The sequence below is a fragment of the Tenrec ecaudatus genome, chromosome X (genome assembly GCF_050624435.1).
Source record: "Tenrec ecaudatus isolate mTenEca1 chromosome X, mTenEca1.hap1, whole genome shotgun sequence".
NCBI classification, from domain to species: Eukaryota; Metazoa; Chordata; class Mammalia; order Afrosoricida; family Tenrecidae; genus Tenrec; species Tenrec ecaudatus.
Genome location: NC_134548.1, coordinates 8,942,668 through 8,963,340, shown reverse-complemented (window position 1 = coordinate 8,963,340; position 20,673 = coordinate 8,942,668). Strand labels below are relative to the sequence as shown.

General features: G+C 42.5%; 1 pseudogene; it reads left to right on the top strand.

Moving 5' to 3' along the window:
* Positions 1–705: 705 nt before the first annotated feature.
* Positions 706–19,845, top strand: LOC142433159 (large ribosomal subunit protein eL8 pseudogene; annotated as a pseudogene).
* The last annotated feature ends 828 nt before the right edge of the window (positions 19,846–20,673 follow it).

Below are 20,673 nucleotides of genomic sequence, written 5' to 3'. Positions count from 1 at the left end.
AATTTGGCACTATGTAGTGGGACCATTACAAGGGAGATGGTGTGATATGTAATGATTTAATATTAGGACATGTCTTATCCAAGGATTACTTTGTTGGGAAGCAAGGGGGATGGAACAAAACCTTAAGTACAAGCAAATGGGGGACCACTACGTTTTTGTCAAATAAGAAAAATGCTTTATACAATTGAGTGTCTTCCTTGTTTTTGGCAGTGTTCTGAGTGTTTTATATGTATGAACTCATATAATGTTCACCATACTCTAAGATAAGTATTATTTCCAATGTAAAGATGGTAGATTGAAGGCCCAGAAAGGTTCAGTAATTTGCTCACAGTTACATGGGGGAAATGTGACATGGTCACAGTTACGTGGAGAAAGTAACTTGGTCACAGTTACAAGTATAAAGAAACAGGAATATGCAGGACCAAGCAAGCCAGTTCTATCATTTGTGCTTCTAACCAGTCTTCTGGGGGACCATGATGGTTCAATGGTCGGAACCCAGGTTTGATTCCCAGCCAATGTGCCTCTTACACAGCACCAACTGTCTCTCAGCGGAGCCTTGAATGCTGAAATGATACTGAACAGGTTTCAGTGGAGCTTCCAGAATAAAGAAAAGTGGGGGGAAAGCCTGACAAACTACTTGTGCAAATCAGTCAGTGGAAACGCCTTAGATCACTACAGCCCCATCCCCTTGTGCGTGAGGTCACCATGAGTCTGAGCCAGCTCAACGGCAGCTCCGCACCAACACCAACATCAAGCTCTACCTCTGTCATCATAGACTTCGAGGCGATGAAAGATCTGGAGACACAGACAATGGCACATCCTCTCACAGGAAGGTCGCAAGGAAGAAACGAGTCAGCCAGGGTGCAGTATAGCACCAATGAAACACACAATACTCCTCTGCTTCCTTGAAGCTTCCTCAACTCCACTATTATGACCCTAATTCTACCTTATAAGTCCGGCTGGACTGGAGCATGTGCACTAGTACAGACAAGAGCTCTGAACACGTGGAATCCAGGTCAGATAACCCCCTCAGGAACAGAAATGGGGGTAGCAATATCAAGAGAGTAGGGAGAAGGTGGGGGGAGAATGGGGAGAAAAGGGGGAACCGATAGCAATGATTGACGCATAACACCCCCCCAAAAGGGGAAGAACAACAGAAACGTGGGTGAAGGGAGACAGTAGTCTGTGTAAGATATGAAAATAATAATTTATAATTTATCAAGGATTCATTAGGGTGAGAGGGTGGGGAAGGTGGGAAAAATAGGAGCTAATACCAAGGACTCCAACAGAAAGAAAATGTTTAGAAAAAATGATGATGGCAGCATATGTACAAATGTGTTTGATACAATTAAGGTGTGGATTGTTTACAAGAGATGTAAGAGCCCCCAATAAAATGATTTCTTTTTAAAATCTCAAGATAGTCTCTTTCTGTTTTATTCATCTATCACCCACTCTTGAAATACTTATTAAGCGCTTACTGTGTGCCAGCCTTTGCACCAGGCACTGAAATACTTGCCCTCAAGGAGTACATTTCAGCGGAAGAAACAGATAAGCACAAAAGCAATGCTAATAGCACTCTATTTGCCAGTAGTCAAGGTCAGGCAATTTGGGGCAGATCAGAAGCAATTCCAAGTTTAGAATTTAGGATGTTAAGCTACAGGCAGAGAGATTTATGTGCTTCAACATAGGGTAGACCTGGATAATCATAAAGTTGTTGATGTTGGAAGGTCGGCTAGATAAAAAGAGGTCTTTTATGCTGTAGTAAGGTTAAGAGACTGGACAGAAAAAGCTATTACAGGATCTCACTCCCACAAAGCCCACCAAAATCCTGGCTATTGATGAGCCTGTCTGTTATTTTTTGCCTTAAGCTTTTAAGCTTGTCTCTCTCTCCCTCTCTCTCCCTCTCCATCTCCCTCTCCTGCACAGGCTCTGAACTGTATAGGAGATTCAGGGATATAGACACATATCATAAGAAACTCCAAATAAGCTTACATTTCTCACCATTGCCAAGCACGGTCAAGCTTGATCTCTCTCTACAAAAACAAATCCTTCACTTTTTAATGTCCAACTTTGCGCCTCCTGGTGTAGTTCACCCTTCCAATCGCTGCTGCCACATTGTCAAACTCCCTGTTGTCATTCACAGCGTCTCCGTGAAATATGTTGTCTAATTACATAATCATGTCTCCACTAATTGGTTTATTGGAAGGGTTCCCAACTGGGCTGTTTGGCTAATTGGTCTCCTGATGATCCGGTTCCCAGGATAACTCTCATACCTACTCATAACAAGGAACAAATACAGAGGTGGCCAGTCTTTCCACTCCAGATGTGCACCCGTTGCCTTCTGTAGATTGCTGGAACGAAGACAAGGCTAGAGAAAAGACACACTTGGTAAATTCACTTTAAACAAGACACAGTTGAGCTTTAAGCGAGTCAAGGGTTGCTCAGGCCTAGCAGATGGAGCAGAGAAGAAGGCCCAGTCAGATTGCTGGCCCCTCATGATTCTGTCCTGAACTTAGGACCTGTGAGCTCTTATCGTTGGAAAAATCCAGGTTCTGTGCTCCCTGCTCTTACTGGAAAGGGTAGGGCTGAGTTTAAGGCTTATCAGTAACTCATTTATTTTTTCCTTGAGCCAAGGAACTCTGATTTCTCCCGCAGTCAAAACATTATGGAAAAGGTTAGCAGGCGATTTCAAAAGGATTCTGTTTTATTGAAAACGCACCTCTGGGGATTGCATCCTGTTCTCAGTGTTACTGGGCCCTGCCAAGCACAGGGCTCCAGTCAGTTTGACTTGAGGGCAGAGGAGCTAACCCTCCTGTTTTATCTTGGAGAGGAGAAGGAATGTGTTTTCTCTTTACTCCTTATTTGGGCCTCGTTTTCAGCAATGGCTGCCTTGGGTTCATTTCTAAGGCCAGCAATAGTAGACCTAGACACAGCTAATTCATGTGTGGAAACTCCATCTGGTTTTGGTTTGTCATCTATGTTTTTAAATATTTTTGAGTTATTCTATTGCCACTTTATTTAGTAGCCACCCACATTTGGAATGCTTCCACCTTGCGTGGCAGACATATATATATTTTTTGAATTCTCATTTTAGAATTCCTTGCAGAATTTGCTTTTTTGAGGGTGCAACATCTGCGTAGACAGACACGATTCATTCTTATGAGGAACAAATGCATAATTGGCAAGGCCCTAGTCAAAATGAGTCCTGATGGCACATAAGGTGCCTTGTGCAACCCCACAGGCCTCCTGACCCTTGGTTATTCTTAACGCCTGGGAACACGAAGGAATGAAAAGGGTCACTGAAGGGTAGGGAACTTCTCCTTGGCCTTATTGCAAAGTCAGGCGATAGAACAGGAACCCTGGAAAATCACCCAAAAGAAATGGAGATTGTTATGCGTTGAAAGTCAATGTCGCCGGCCTTTCGTCCACAGAGCAAAGCTAGCAGGTTTTTCCCAAGTGACTGTCTGCTACAACAGAGTCCCCACATAGATCAAGCATCCAGCAAATGCTTTCTGATCATTAACCAGGGGTGTAGACAATCTTGCCCTTGAGCAGAATGCCTTGGAGAGTGGATTATTCTCACCCTTCTCCAATCAGCCAAGTATCTCTTTAGGGCAATGGTTCTCAACCTTCCTCATGCCCCGGCCCTTTAATGCAGTTCCTCATGTTATGGTGATCCTCAACCATAAAATTATTTTCGTTGCTACTTCATAACTATAATTTTGCTACTGTTATGAATTGTCATGTAAATATCTGATATGCAGGATGTCTTTTCATTGTTACAAATTGAACCTCAGTAAAGCATAGTGATGAATCACAAAACAGTATATAATTACATATTGTGAAATATTTCTTTTTAATTTAATTTTTTAAATCATTTTATTAGGGGCTCATACAAGAAATGACAAATAAATACAATTTTGTCTTGAAGCATGGTGTAGTATGGGTAACAGTCTTTATGCCAGATACTCGTAGATGGGTGTATCTGCATGTGGGCGGGCCTGCCCGGAGATGAATAGAGGAGTGGTTTCCCGGTTCCTGAGACCAAAAGAAATACGTGTTTTGTAAACCAAGTGTTGAGAATTTAAGCTCTAATACAGAGCTGCTTGTCCAGAGGAAAGAAGAGTGACAAAAATTAAAGGCCACATGGAAACAATTAGTCCAACATGTCTCCATGACTCAGAAACCAGAAAAATTAGATGGTGCCCAGCTCCCACTGCCAACTGATCTGAAGAGGACCACAATAAAAGGCCCTGAATAATGTACAAAAAGGCACAGGAGAAAATGCAAAATTATAAAAGAGAGCAGGTTTACTGGTTGGATAAAGATTGTTAGAATCCCAAGATTATGGCTCTTAGTCACCATTAGGTCTGGAAGTGAATGCACCCAAATGTTAGAATAATCAACCATTTAAGTTCAAGAACAAAATTCAGAGAGTTGGAAATAGGGAGCAATGGAAAAAGGAAACAGGGAGGACATGAGATCAGCGATGGTACTTTGAGAAGATTGCATTGGATTAGTTGAATCAGAATATGGCTGGATTGTTGGATGCAAAACTGTGATCTGCTCTGAAAACCTTCACCCAATTCACAATCCGAAGTTAAAACATTTTTTTAAAAGGAAGGGTAAGCGTGGGTCGAAGAGCAGAGACCACCTTATGACTTGCTATCAGTTGATGTCAATAAAATGGAGTCCCATTAATCCACCAGAGGGATTCCATCAATCATTTGAAGATTAACCAATGATTGATCTGCTATTCCTCTTCCTTCTCTTCTCTGTGTAAATTTTGTTGCAACTATCATACTTGGAGTCATTTGCCTTTTCTGGAATCAGAATGGTCTTCTTACATGCATACAGAATAACTGCTCAAAATAGACCTGATGTGTCCATTTCTTTGAGTTTTGATTATTTTTTACAATAAGGAGGGAATACTGTTCTTAACCCAAGGGCACCCTCATGCTCTAGACCTTCTCATTCTGACAAAGGAATAAGAAACCAAATAAGTACTGACTGTAAGTATAGATTGGAAGATAAAATAGATACAGGACTTCAAAGCTATTGCCCCAGTATAAGTTTTCTGTGGCAACTGTAACCAAGTGCCACAAACATGGGTGGCTTAAAAAAGAAAAACGATCCAGAGCTTTATTGTCTTACTATCTCAAGGACAGATTTTACACCTTGAACACTAATGCTAGAAGACCTGATGAGCTATGGAATGACATCAAGAACATCATATAAGAAGAAAGCAAAGGTCATTAATAAGAGAGAAAAGATCAAAGTGAGTATCAGAAGAGACTCTGAAATTTGCTCTTCATCATAGAGTAGCTGCAGCAAATGGAGAAAATGATGAGGTAAAGGAATTCACAGAAAAAATTAAGATGCAGCTTGAGAAGACAAAGTAAAATATTATAATGAAATATGCAAAGACCTAGGGTTAGAAAATCAAAAGAGTTGAACGTATTAAGCATCCATTAAAGGGAAGGGACTGATGCAGAGATTTAAGCCTTGAGTTACAATAGCAAAAGATTCTTTGATAAAAATATTGCATGATGTCGAAAATAGTACGAGAAGATGAAAAGACTGCAGAGTCACTGGATTTCGGGAGGTCGCCTATGAGCAAGAGCCAATGGAACTGAAGGTAGAAGTTCAAGCTGCACTGAAATTTGTATGCTGAGAAATCCCGCTGAGAAGCTGGCTTATATGGAAAAGAATGAAATCAGGATTGGAGGAAGGCTTATTAACCACCTTCCATATGCAAATGACACAGCCTTGCTTGCTGAAAGTGAGGAGGACTTGAAGCACTTGCTGATGAAGATCAAGGATTGCAGCCTTCAGTATGGATTACAACTCAATGTAAAGAACACCCAAATCCTCACAACGGAACCAATAATTAACATCATAATAAATGCAGAAAAGATTGAATTTGGCAAGGGTTTTGTCTTTCTTGGATGCACAATCAATGCTCATGGAAGTAGCAGTCAAGAGAACAAAAGATGAGTTGCATTGGGCAAATTTGCTGTTCAAGAAAGAACTCTGTAAAGTGTTGAAAAGCAACGATGTCACTTTGAGAATGAAGATGCACTAGGGTATTTTAAATTGTTTCATATATATGTGAAGGTCAGTGTGTTACACAGGGTTCTCTAGAGAAACACAACCAGGGCACTTATAATTTTATATATAGATATAGATGATATAGATTAGATATAGATCTATAAAGCACAAAGGAATATAACAGCTAAACAGTCCACACAGAAATACAGGGGACTCTGTTCAACTCACTTCTGTGGAACAGTTGATATACTGTAAGTCCTTCAACTCACAAGGGCTGCTGGATCCAAGGTCAAGGAAGCAGACAACTGAGTCTTCCATAGGGAAATGCAGGCAGTCTGGCCACAGGCAGCAAACAGCAGGGCGGGTCACCAACAGTGAGCCAGACGACAGGATCTGACAGTCCAAAGCTCAAGAGATGTATACACCAGCAGTGTGGCAAAGCAGTTCTCGAAGGAACCCCAAGCTCTAGCAACATGATCCATGGGTTGTGTGTCCCACAGGTAGTGTAGCTCGCAAGTTGAGGCAGAGAACTAGCTAAGGCAGCCACACACAGGTCTGATCACCAGAGAGCAAGAGAGAGGGAAGCGGGGCTCGCCGAGCCATTTATCTTTTTACCCTCCAAACAAACTGGGGCCTTATTAATCCCACATGTTCTTATTGTCCAAGTTGCCACCATAAATCTACCTATCACAGTCGGATAAAGATATCCGATTGGATAAGGAAGACCAAAGAAGAACCAGTGCATGTGAATTGTGGTGCTGGCAAAGAATAGTGAATGTAGCATGGACTGCCAAAATGATAACCTGTCTTGAGTGAAGTACAACCGAAGTGCTCCTCAGACGCAAGGATGTCAAGACTTTGTCTCACGTACTTTGGATATGTATCAGGAGAGACCAGTTCCAGGAAAAGGATTCATGCATGATAAAATAGAGAGGCCGCGAAAAAAAGATGAAGGCTTTCTACAAGATGAATTGCCACAGGGGCTGCAACCATGGGCTCAAACATAAGAACATGGCGTCTGTTGTACCTAGTGTTGCTTTGAGTTGGAACTAACTAGAAGGCACCTAACAACAACAACCACATCTTGAGGGTAAAAGTCTGAAATCAACATATCAGCAGGGCCATTCATTCTCTATATTTCTGTCTGTCTGTCTCTCATATTTCTAGGGAAAGATTCTGCCTTGTTTAGTCCAGATTCTAGTGGTTCCTGGCTGTCCTTATTTTACTTTGTGATATAGATGCTTCACATCAGTCTCTGCATCTTCAAATGGCCCTCTTCCCTCTGTATGCCCGTGTCTGTCTGTATCTCTGCCCTTTTCATAAGGACCTCATTCGTATTGGATTAAGACCCTGAGGAAATGGCTTCTGGGTCACATGTGACTTCTCCAGTTTCACTAGGGAGAAGTGCCTCCATCCTTATTTATGCTATTTTGACACCAACTGTTCCTCCCTCTACACCCTACTTCTCTGCTGAGTTAGAGAATCCATGGCAATAGCTAAACAAAATTTTCTGATAATATGATTTTTGGTGTTTATTGGGAAAGTTGACAGGTTATGACAAATGAGGATCAGAAAACATTAAGGATAGAGTCTTCTATTCAAAACAATGTCTTTTCTCTGTCAGTAGCCACATCTCTTTCTGTTCCTCAGTCTCCCAATCACATGTTTCCTTGACCTCTATCTTATTCTTTAGGCCAGGAAGTCTATTGCCTGCTCCTCTGCTCTGTCTCATGGTCTCGGCACAGCAATTCCTCCAATGCCTCTGCTGCCTCTGCCACTTCCTCCAGGGCTCTCACAAATGCTCCACTGGTAACTCTTCTATCTTGATGATTGTGTCATTCAATTCTTCCTGCTTCTGAGATGGTTGTCTTATACCCAGATGAATGGCAACACTGACCAATCTCCTTTACTGGTGTTTCATACACCCTATTTGCAGGGTCCTGCCCCAATCATTTGGCAGCAGTCACAAAAACATCAATAGATAAGCCATAAGTAAGCAATTTCACTTCACGACAGGCCCATGTGAACTAATAAGAGCTTCAAAGACCCTCTTTCCAAACAATATCACGTTCATAGGTATTGGGGGTTAGGACTTCAACATAATTTTGGAGAAGCACAATTCAACCAATAGCAGTGCCCAGCCTTCTGCCGTCGTATCTGAAGTCACTAGCATTAGAATCTCTCAAGAAAGATCTTGCTGTACCACAAATAAGTTATCAGGGACATGTGCTCTAGCTGTTGCTGGGTGCCCAATGAACACATTTTTGGGTGACTTTTAGGCCATCTAACAGGGCCCCACTGGGAAAGGAGACAATTGAGGAAACAAAGACTAAGAGCTGGAAGGCCTTGGCATCTCAGGTCCTACTTTGTAACTTTGGGGGAGAGAGTCGCCTCTACCGGTTGAACCTGGTGTGCCTACCTGCAAAATGAGGACAGCGGAGAGATGCTCCCGACCATTCTTTGGGTTTCCTGGCTGTGTCCTTGTCATCTATGTGGGAGATCTGGGTTCAGTTCCCATCCAGTATATCTCACACACTACTACGACCCCTTTGTTGGTAAAGGCTTGTGTGTTACTAGTATGCTGAGCAAGTTTCAACAAGCTTCTGGCCTAAGATGGACTAGGTAGTAAAGTCTGGTGACCCACTTCTGCATGTTATTGATAAACCTATCAATCAAATAGCCTGGTCCCTAACCAATCATGGGGATGGCATAAGACTGGACAGCATTTTGCTCTGGTGTACATGGAGTCATCATGAATCCCGAACCAAGGAAACAGCAGTTAATAATAACAATGATTATGGATGCAGTAAAAGCAGACGTCTCTGCTCCCCTGCACCCACCCCAGAAAAAAAAAGCAACGCTGTGAAATGCTTTTTGAAAGTTCATATACAGGCTTTTCAGAGTTCACATAAACAAGCAAGAGCTTTATAAAAGCAAGCAACAACAGAAATGCCCCGGATTCCGTTTATTCCAAAGCTGTGATGTAACTTGAAGTAATCTCAAGTAGTTGTTATCTTTCCACATTTACTGGAACTCCAGTCATTCAGTGATACAGGAGATGCCAAGCAACTTGCTAAAAGTGCTTCTAAAACCCACTGACGTCAAATCAAAGTCAGAACTTCTGTGATGCTGTTTTTCCTCAATTAATTTTTTGACTTGCAAGTCATTACAATCTGGTGAGAACTTCATGAGCTTATAAATAAGTTTCCATAAACTCAAGCTGCTCATGCTTTAACAAAAAAAAAAAAGACCATCAGAAGAAGGCTTTTCATTTTCCTTCGCAATTGAAGAGTTAAAGACCAAGGTACATTGTGATTATGGCTATTTATGGTGTACGAAATACATAGAAATTTGACTAGATACCATCTTTGAAACCAACAACCAAACTCTCTGCCATTGAGTCCATGGCAACTCAAAGCAACCCCATAAGACAGGGTACAACTGTCCCTTTGGGTTTCTAGGACTGTAAATGTTTACAAGAACAGCAGGCTTCACCTTTCTCTTGCAGAGTGGCTTCTAGATTTGCACTACTGCCCTTGTGGTCAGCAGCTCAATTTGTCACCCACTATGCCACCAGGACTCCTGCCATTTCTTATAACATCCATCAATAAATGGAGCCGAAATGTTGATGGAAGCAATTAATTGGGTCTTCCTATCTGGATAGACATATTCTTGGTTATTAATTAATTCAGAGCCCCCAAAACTCACTTATATTTTTCTACATGATTAGCATGAGTTGAGAAAGTGAGTTGAAGTGGTGCTTTGAAATCTTTTCTGGCAGTTATTTTATTATTTTCTTCAGTGCTATTGCTTTATGTATTTTGATGTGATGGGCTTAGGTGCATGGATTAGTCAGGACAGTTCTATCTTTAACTTTATGGATTGCAGTTTTTCTTTTCATAAAGTTCCCAAGCCTTGGGGGAAGGTACTCAGAAGAGTAGACAGCGACAGCAGGCTGTGTGGGTCACTTTATGTGTCACTGCTAGCTTCGTTTCTCCAGAGGCAGCATCAAAGTGTAAGGCAAGTTACAGAAGCGGCCACCAAGGACGGACTGCATCCATGCTAAGTCAGCCTCCAGGCAGACCCTGAAGTTCCTCCTGTGTGAAGCTGGCAGCATGAAGATCATTTTCCAAAACAGCACAGTGTCTAAGACCAAACACGCTCCACTGAGTTTCTTATTAAACTATGGTCTCATGACCCGAATTCTACCTTGCAGGGCTGGATAGGACAGAGGCTGTACACTGGTGCATATGAGGGTTGGAGGTACAGGGAATCCAGAGTGGATGATACCTTCAGGACCAAGGGTGTGAGGGACGATGCTGAGAGAGTGGAGGGTAAGTGGGTTGGAAAGGGGGAACTGATTGCAGGGATCCGCGTGTGACCTCTTCCCTGGGGGAGGGACAGCAGAGGGGGTGGGAAGGGAGACTCCGGATAGGGCAAGATATGACAAAATAACGATGTATAAATTACCAGGGGCATATGAGGGGGGGAATGGGGAGGGGGGGGGGAAAAAAAGAGGACCTGATGCAGGGGGCTTGGGAAGAGAGCAAATGCTTTGAGAATGATTGGGGCGGGGAATGTATGGATGTGCTTTATACAATTGATGTATGTATATGTATGGATTGTGGTAGGAGTTGTATGAGTCCCTAATAAAATGTAAAAGAAGAAAAGAGAAAAAAATGATTAGGGCAAAGATTGTACAGATGTGCTTTATACAATTGATGTATGTATATGCATGAACTGTGAGGAGAATTGTATGAGCCCCAATAAATTGTTAAAAATTTAAAAAAAAACAAAAAAAAAACTATGGTCTGACCTAAAAACTCCAGAGAACCAGTCCCTACGATGTCTAGTTCTGGATCAGAAGGATCATCTAAGGGCCAGAGTCACGAGGGTGCAATATTGTTTGCAACCATAAAACGTTGAAAGATGGAGGTCCTTTAGAACAAAACTCGTGAAATTATTTTAAATGCAAGCAGTGGAATGCATTCAAAGCCAATGGTAATTAAGAAGAATCCAAATTCTTCCATCTTTTCTGCTCCCGAAGACTCTCTTCATCAGATTTCAATATATTTAAAATTATCTAGCATTTGTAAAAACAAAAACAAAAGCAAAAAGAATACTGTAGGTGCTTGGTTTGTAGGTGTGTGTTTACATGCGTGTGTGTGTGTGTGTGTGTATGTGTGTAAGAGAGAATCTGAATCTTCTATTGTAATGGTTAACAATGGCTGTTTCGCTCATATCTTGTCTCTTGCCTTGCTAATTGCACGGCTGGGAGTGGTAAAGAAAGATTTTCCCCCAATCACACTGTCCGCTCCAAAATAGAATCTGGTATTTCCAGAAGTTTCCAGGCCTGGCACTATTGAGGAACATAGAACAGGATCTCAAGAGCCAAGGACTCTTTGGAACCCCTGAAAATACCGCAGTCAAGCTTATTCCTCCCCCATTGCTTCTGCCCACGTCCCTGTGCCAGGAAGCACACATACTCTGCAGCTGTCTTCTCGCACAATTGGATTCCTTACCTTCCTGAAGTTTTCCTGGAGTAGGAAAGCCCATCTCCTCTGCAAAGGCCTGAGCTGCATCATTCATGTCAATTTCACTTCATCGGAGTTGTCACTGTTATGGTGTGAATTGTGTTCCCCTGAAATATATGTGGAAGTCTTAGCTCTTGTGCTGGTGAATGTGACATTGTTTGAAGAAACAAGGTGCTTCTTTGCAGATATGATCAGTTAAGTGAATGAGATCAGTCTGGGCTGGTGTAGGGTGTAATCCCAATCCTCTATGACTGGGGTTTTATAAACTGGAGAACAGACAAGGAAACAATTATACCCACAGAGAAAAGGCAGCCAAGAAACACCAAAGAACGCCCAGTCTACCAGGAAGGAGCCAGGGAAGGATCTGACCAAGAGGACAGCCCTGCTCATGTCCTCCATTTGGGCTTCCAGCCTCCGGAGTGATGAGAAAATAAATCTCGTCTATTATGGAAACATTAGGAAACAAAGACAAACACCACTGGTCATTTTGGAACATTTTTCACGACCCCACAAATAAACCCCATGCGCATCAGTAGGCATTCCACTCTTCCCTCTCTCCCCAGTCCCCGCTAACCTACTTTCTATCTCGACGCATTTGCCAATTCTGGAGATTTCCTATAAATGGAGTCTTACAATATGTGGTCTTTTGCACCTGGTTTCTTTCATTCAGCATAATGGTTTTGAGGTTCATCCACACTGTAGTACTTCCTTCTGTTTTGTTGCCGAGGAATATTCCATAGTCTGGGGAGCACGTTTGTCCCATTTCAGCTGATGGACTTTGGGGTTATTTCTACTTTGGGGCTATTCTGAATAAGTTTTAGAAATACCCAAGTATTTGTGTGGACATTCACTTTCATTTCTATTGGCTATGTAACTAGGTATGCATTTGCTGAGTTAGAGGGTAGCTGTGTGTGTTTGTTGCCTTTTAAGGAGTGGCCAAATTGCATTCTGAAGCTTCCCATCTTCAGCAACAGCTTATGATGTCATGCCTGGGTCAGGCACAATCTCTCCACATCCTGGCCAGCATTTGTTAATGTGTGTGTCATTTTCATTATAGCCAGCCTCGGTATGTGCGGGCTAATATCTCCTTCTGGTTCTGATGTGCATATCACTGACAGCTAATGATGTTGAGCAACATTTCATGTGCTTACTGGACAGTTGGATAGCATCTTTCGAGAACTATCTTTTCAGACCCTCATCACTTTTCATGATGGTTTCTTTGTCTACTTGTTCACTATTTGCCCCCACTATTTTCCTGAGCTCCAGGAGAGCAGATACCACGATGCTTTTCTCCAACCTTGTGCCCATTAACATGTCTGGTATGTGGTAAAGGCACATGAAATGCTGCAACATTTTGTTGATCATGTTAATGTCATCTTTTTCCATGCTAATTAGTACCCATCAAAATCGCCCAATGAAGGACCCTGGCTTGCTATTCTAGTCTCTTCTGAGCTCATTGGGTTATGTTGTTGTTATTAGCTGGTGGTACGTAAGCTCTGGGGTGGGACAATGAACTAGGTTGGGTCTTTGTGTCTGCTTCCTTAAGACCACCAAAGCAAAGGTGCTTTCTGTTTGGTTAGCTGCCCTCAAGTGGGTTCTGATTCACAGAGACCCAATGGACAACAAAACGAAACCCTGTTCTCACAGATGTTGCTTTGTCCGAACCCATGGTTGCAGCCAGTGTGTCAACTCACCTTATTAAACATCTTCCTCACCATTGCTGACTCTCGACCAAACACGATGTCCTTCTGCAGGTAACAAATCCAAAGTAGGTGAGATGAAGTCATGCCAGTCTCGATTCGAAGGAGCATTCTGGCAGTACACTGTCCAAGACAGATTTGTTCCTTCTTCTGACAGTCCCTAGGAAATTCATAATTCAAAGGCATCAGTTCTTTGGCCTTCCTGGTTCATTGTCCAGTGTATGCATGCAGATGAAGTTAGTGATAATACCATAGTATGGGACAGACACACCTTTGTCTTCAAGGTGACATCTTTGCTTTTGAACATTCTAAAGAGTTCTTTTGCAGCAGATGTACCCAAAGACATATACAATTTGATTCCTAACTATTGTTTTTCATGGATGTTAATGGTGGGTAACCTGAAAATCTTAAGGCCGTTAGTACTTTCTCCAATTATCATAATGAGGCTTCTTGGCTCAGTTGCGAGGGCTTTTGTTTCCTTTATGTTGATGCAGAATCTACACGGAAGTCTATATATAGTCCTCATCTTCATCCGTAAGTGCTTCCAGTCCTCTTGGCCTTCAACAATGTTAAGTGCTTCAAGTCCACTTGGCTTTCAGCGATTTTATTTCTAAAATAGTCAGACCATTACATAAACAAATGTAAATAAGGAGGGAGTGCACAGGCTCCTCTCTGGCAGCAAGGCTCAGCAGGCAGGTTGCAGGGACACATACATGGAGCCCCCGGGGACTTATCTGAGATCCTAGAGGTTGAAGTTGTATCATTCAAGACCTCCTCGTTTGATGAAAATGACCAAGAATGTGGAGAGAGAGGGTGGTTTGACTCTAGGGCCAATGAATGGTTCCTGCTGGGAATGCATCTCTTAGCTAGTATCTGTTCTCATTGTGATAAGGGAGTTTCAAAGTAAGGCTGCTCAGGTGGTAAGAAGAACAGAGTCCTAACTCTGTTGTGAGGGGTTAGGACTTTGGATGACCACCAAACCAAACTCACAGCCATTGAGTCTATTTAAATGCAGAGCGAGCCAATAGGACAGGGTAGAATTTCCCTGGTGGGTTTCCAAAACTGTAACTCTTTACAGGAGTAGAAAGTCTCATCTTTCTCCCTAGGAGCACATGGGGGTTTCTAATTGGCAACCCCGTGGGTATCAGTTCAACATGTTGGACAATTGGGTATCAGAAATGCTGCACTGCAGTCAATAAAGGGCAGAGTGCTTCCAGCTTGTGACCTAGCTAATCCCAGGGAACTAGAGGAAGAAAGAGGGGCTGGATGATCTAAAATGCAGGGAGTTATACAGACTCCTGAGCTTTGAATTGGGCCCTGATGACCTGACCTGGGTGACCAAGGATATTTAGGGTGGTTAGGTTAAGATACAATGTGCCGCAGAAGTGACTAGTGACAAAGATCTTGATGATGGTGGAGAATGACTGGTATTTATCTTGATCCTTACCAAGCAGTTGTTGCTGGTGTTCTTAGGTGTGAGCAAGACAGTCTCAACTCATAGGAATCCTATGTTCAACAGAACACAACACTGCCCGGTCCAGTGTCATCTTCACAATGGTTCTTATGTTTCAATCCATTGTTATGGCCAATGGGTCAATCCATCTGGTCAAGGGCCTTCCTCCTGCCGTGCAGTTGGTGATAAAAGTGGGGTTTGCCCAACATGCCTCTGTAATAGTGCATTTAACTACCACCTCCAAAGCTTCAGTTCCATGATGACCCCCTGCACAGTGGAACAAAACACTGCCTGGTCCACCGCCTGATGGACTGAGATTAGGACCATTGTGGCCCATAGGGTTTGCATTGGTTGGTTTTCCTCCGAGTCCATCTTGGTCTGGAAGCTCCACTGAAATCTGTTGAGCATCCTTGCAACATGCAAGCCTCCACTGACAGACAGTGGCTGTTCCTGGAATGTTGTGGCTGGCAATCAAATCCTGGAAGGTGACAATTCTACCACGGAGCCACCAATGCTTCACAGCCTACTTGGACACAGTTAGAAATAAAACCATATATTAATTCAAATGAATAACCTGGTTTTTGAAATTTCTATGATTTCAACAATTTGAAAATTGGGAAGAAACTGTTTCCTTAAGGGAAAGGAAACTGCTTGTCGAGACTGGATAAATCACAGAAACTTAAAGAACTTTTGCTTAAAGACTACAGGTTTCCATGGTAATGAAGTATTTAATGGCTGCTGAGTAAACATTAGAAAAGTAAACATTAAGGAAGATTTGCCCCTCCACCTACCCGCAGAAATTTACATGAAAGATGCTGAGATTTTCTCAGTTCATGGTCTGCTTTGGGGAACAGCCATTTCAAGGGGAGAGATTTTAAAAATATGCTGGCAGATTCCTTTTGAGACAGGAAGTTCTACTTCTGTGAATTAGAGAAGTCATCTTGAAATAACAGCACAAGTCTATTTTTTAAAACATTTTATTAGGAACTCATACAACTCTTATCACAATCCATACATATATCAATTATATAAAGCACATCTGTACATTCTTTGCCCTCATCATTTTCAAAGCACTTGCTCTCCACTTAAGCCCTTTGCATCAAGTCCTCTTTTTTCCCCTCCCTTCCCTTTCCCCCCTCCCTCATGAGCCCTTGATAATTTATAAATTATTATTTTGTCATATCTTGCCCTTTCCAGCGTCTCCCTTCACCCCCTTTTCTGTTGTCCGTCCCCCAGGGAGGAGGTCACATGTAGATCCTTGTAATCAGTTCCTTCTTTCCAACCCACTCACCCTCTACCCTCCCAGTATTGCCCCTCACACGCCTGGTCCTGAAGGTATCATCCGCCCTGGATTCCCTGTGTCTCCAGCTCCTATCTGCACCAGTGTACATCCTCTGCTCTACCCAGACTTGCAAGGTAGAATTCAGATCATAGTAGTTGGGGGAGAGGAAGCATTTAGGAACTGGAGGAAAGCTGTATTCTTCATCGGTGCTACATCGCACCCAGAATGACTCACCTCCTCCCCTAGACCCCTCTGTGAGGGGATCTCCAGCAGCCGACAAATGGGCTTTGGGTTTCCACTCTACACTTCCCCCTTCATTCACTATGGTAAGATTTTTTTTCTGATGATGCCTTATACCTGATCCCTTCGACACCTCGTGATCACACAGGCTGGTGTAGCACAAGTCTATTTTTAATAGAAATTTTACTTCACGACACACATAAGATATGGGCTTTCTGGGTGCATAAGTAAATGTGGTAAAGAAAGATGATGGAGTCAGGCTATCAAAAGATATAGCATCTAGGGTATTAAAGACTTGAAAGTAAAGACACAGCCATCTAGCTCAGAAGCAAAAAGGCCCACATGGAAGAAGCACACTAGCCTGTGTGATCAAGAGGTGCCAAAGAGATCAGTTATCAGGATTAAAAGAACAAAAATCATATCATTGTGTGATCACCTCCCTGATATGATCGCTGAAGACAAATAGGTACATAAGCAAATGTGGTGAAGAAAGCTGATGGTGCCCGGCTATCAAAAGATATAGTGTCTGGGGTCTTAAAGGCTTGAAGGTATACAAGCGGCCGTCTAGCTCAGAAGCAACAAAGCCCACATGGAAGAAGCACACCAGCCTGTGTGATCACGAGGTGTTGAAGGGATCTGGTATCAGGCATCACAGAACAAAAAATCAAATCATTGTGAATGAATGGAAGTACAGATTGGAGACCCAAGACACATCTGTAGGCAAAGGAACATCCCTTACAGAAAGGTCTCAGGGAGGAGATGAGCCAGTCAGCGTGCATTGTAGCAATGATGAAACATACAACTTTCCTCTACTTCCTAAATGCTTCCTCCTGCCCCTGCTATCATGATCTCAATTCTACCTTACAAATCTGGCTAGACCACTGGTTCAGATAGGAACTGGAAACACAGCAAATCCAGGATAGATGATCACTTCAGGGCCAGTGGTAAGAGTGGTGATACCTGGAGGGTGGACGGAGGATGTGGTGGAAAGGGGGAACCAATTACAAGGATCAACATATAACCTCCTCCCTGGGGGATGGACAACAGAAAAGTGGGTGAAGGGAGACATTGGACAGTGTAAGATATAACAAAATAATAATTTATAAATTATCAAGAGTTCATGAGAAGTGGGGCTGGGATGGAGGGGAGAAATGAGGAGCTGATACCAAGGGCTCAAGTACCTAGAAAAATGTTTTGGGAATGATGATGGCAACAAATCTACAAATGTGCTTGACACAATAGATGGATGGATTGTGATGAGTTATTCGAGCCCCGTTGAAATTATGTTTTTTTAAAAAGACATGGGCTTTCTTTCACTTTTGTTCATTTTAGTTTTATTTTGAACTAAAAACACCCACATTTTGTTGGGATTTAATCACAAATCATATAATTCCATAGTTCTATAATATTAAGAAGAGTTGTACAATCATCACGACCATTTTAGAACCTTTTCTTCATTCTTATACTCATTGTTATTAGCTGCCCATATCCCCGATGCCCAACCTCCATTGCCATATCCCCAAGAAAGCATTAATATCTGTCCTGGATTTCTCATACAGAAAAAAAATTAACAGAAATCAATAGCAAAGTAAAACAGAGGAAAGCCTCAGTTGAAAAGAAAACAGAAAATATTAAAAACAAGAACAAGTTTAAAATAAGACAAAAGGGAGAGCAAATGACAGGGTGTTAAAATGTAAATGAACTGCTTCTACAATAAATCAAATGGGTGTTCTATTCAACAATTTGTATATGTTTTGATCCATGACACTGATTGCAATCCTCACAATGTAACATCACTCTTTCCTACTCCTTCCTGCCTTTCACCATTTCTATTTGTTCTACTTTCCTATTCCTAGTCCTGCCTTTTGAGCTTTGCCCCTGAACAATTCTGCCCTTTAGATCTCAAACAGCTGATTCTAAGGAGTGCATACCTCTCTGGTGTCATTTTTACCTTATAGGCCCATCAATTATTTGGCTATTGTTGAGCCATGAAGTTCCAGGCCTGAAGGGTGTCTAAGGGCCATAGTTTTGAGGGTTTCACCAGTCTCTATCTGACCAGTAAGCCTGATTCTTGTTAAAGATTTTGAGTTTGGGTCCACATTTTTCTCCGACTCTATCCAGGATTTTCTGTTGTGATCCCTTTCAGAGGAATCACTAGTGGTAGCTGGGCACCATCTAGTTTCTTCTGTTCTCAGGAATGTGGAGGCTGATAGTCACATAGTCCCTTAGTCCTTTGGACTGTTTCCATGAATCTGTAATTTTCCTCATTCTGTTGTTTCATATAGCTGCACCTTACATGGCCACTCACTAGCTTTTAAGACCCTAGTCACTATTCACCAAAGTAGGATGTAGAACATTGTCTTTGTGAACTATTATGTGCCAATTGACCTTGATGTCCTCTAAGATAGTGGCCCTGAGCCCTTTGGCCCAGCAATTCATTCCTTCAAGGTATTTGGTTACAGCTAAGAAATTTTCATAACTTTGTCCCCTGTAAGCTCTACTCTTCTTTTTTCTTTTCTTAATCATTTTATTAGAGGTTCATACAACTCTTATCACAATCCATACATACATCAACTGTAAAGCACATTTGTGCATTCATTGCCCTCATCATTCTCAAGAATTTACTCTCCACCTAAGCCCCTGGCATCAGCTCCTAATTTTTCCCCTCCCTGCCCACTCCCCTCTCCCTCATGAACCCTTGATTATTTATAAATTATTATTTTGTTATATCTTGCCCTGTCCTTTTCATAGATCTATTTGCAGCAAAGATAAATAGATATGTAGAGCTATAATCCATCCAGCTAAGATGCCGAGAGAAAAGAAGGCCAAGGACTAGAAGGGGATCCCACCACTCAGTCATCAAGAAGCAGGAGGCCTGTTTGAGAAGAGGCCCCAGAATTTTGGCATGGGTCAGTACAACCAGCCTAAGAGGGACCTTACCCACATTGTCAGATGGCCCCACTACATCTGGCTTCAGTGGTAGCAGGCAATCCTCTACAAGTGGCTGAAAGTGCTGCCTGCCATCAACCAGTTCACATAGGCCCTGGACCACCAGACAACAGAGGCTGCTAGGCCAGGAGGAGAATACAGGGACTGTCAAAGGGGACATCTCTACCAAGAGACCATCCTTCCTGTGAACTGAGTTCGGGTATCCTTGACTGACATTGTCACCACCCTGGCAGAGAACAAGAAGGCTTAGCTGGTGGTGATTGCGCATAATGTGGACCCTCATCAAGCTAGTGGTCTTCTTGATGCCCTGTGCCATACTCATCATCAAGGGCATGGTACATTTGGTCCACAGGAAGACCTGTACCCTCACAACACCTTCACATAAGTGAACTAGAAAGACAAAGGTGCCCTGACTAAGCTGGTGGAAGCCATCAGGACAACTACAAGGGCAGATACAATGCAATCTGCCCTCACTGGGGCAGCAACATCCTGGGCCCCAAATCAGTGGCTCACATCGCCAAACTGGAAAAGGCCAAGGCCAAAGGCCTCACCACCAAACTGGCTTGTGCACCTGGCCGGTTTTCTGAGTGTAAAGATAAAACTAGTCCTTCAATCTTAGTCTGCTTGGCATTGTGAGATGGGGTATGCATGTCTGTGGGGGTCAAGGCAAGTATGTGTTCACCACTGTGCAAAGCTAGCGTGTCTGTAGTTTTGTATGTTGGTCCAATTGGAAAGTCTGGGAACTGAACCAGTTGGATGGGAAGGAAATAAATGCAAGGGGCCCTGGTGACGTAGTGGTTACTCATTGGACTGCTAACCATAAGGTCAGCAGTTTGAAACCACCAACTGCTCAAGTGAGAAAGATGGGTTTTCTATCCCTGTAAAGAGTTACCATAGTGGAAACTCACAAGGTGACTTTATCCCATCCTATATGATCACTGGGAGTCAGCATTAACTCATAGTAGCAGTGAGTTTGGTTTGGGGTTTTGTGTTTAAACAAAAAATGTAGAAAGACCCTCTGTCAGACCTATATATATTTGTGGTTATAGTTCTATTGGCCTTCCTATACCTGTTCAATTTGTACACCTGTCTATGCATCCCCTCATTGTTATTACTGCTGTTGCAGGATTGTCTATACCTCACGTTCAATGCCATCATGTGTAGGACAAGTAGAACTGCCTCTGTGAGTTTCCAAGACTGTAACTATTAACAGGAGTAGAAAGTTCCATCTTTCTCCTGCAGAGTAGGTGGTGGTTTCAAACTATTGACCTTTTGGATTGCAGCCTAACACATAACCACTATGCAACCAGGACTCCTAATATTTCCCTTTGTTACCTTTAACAATTTTTAAAAATCATTTTATTGGGAGCTCGTACAACTCTTATCACAATCAATCCATTCATCCATCCATCCAAGCACGTTTGTATATATGTTGCCATCATCATTTTCAAAACTTTTTCTTTC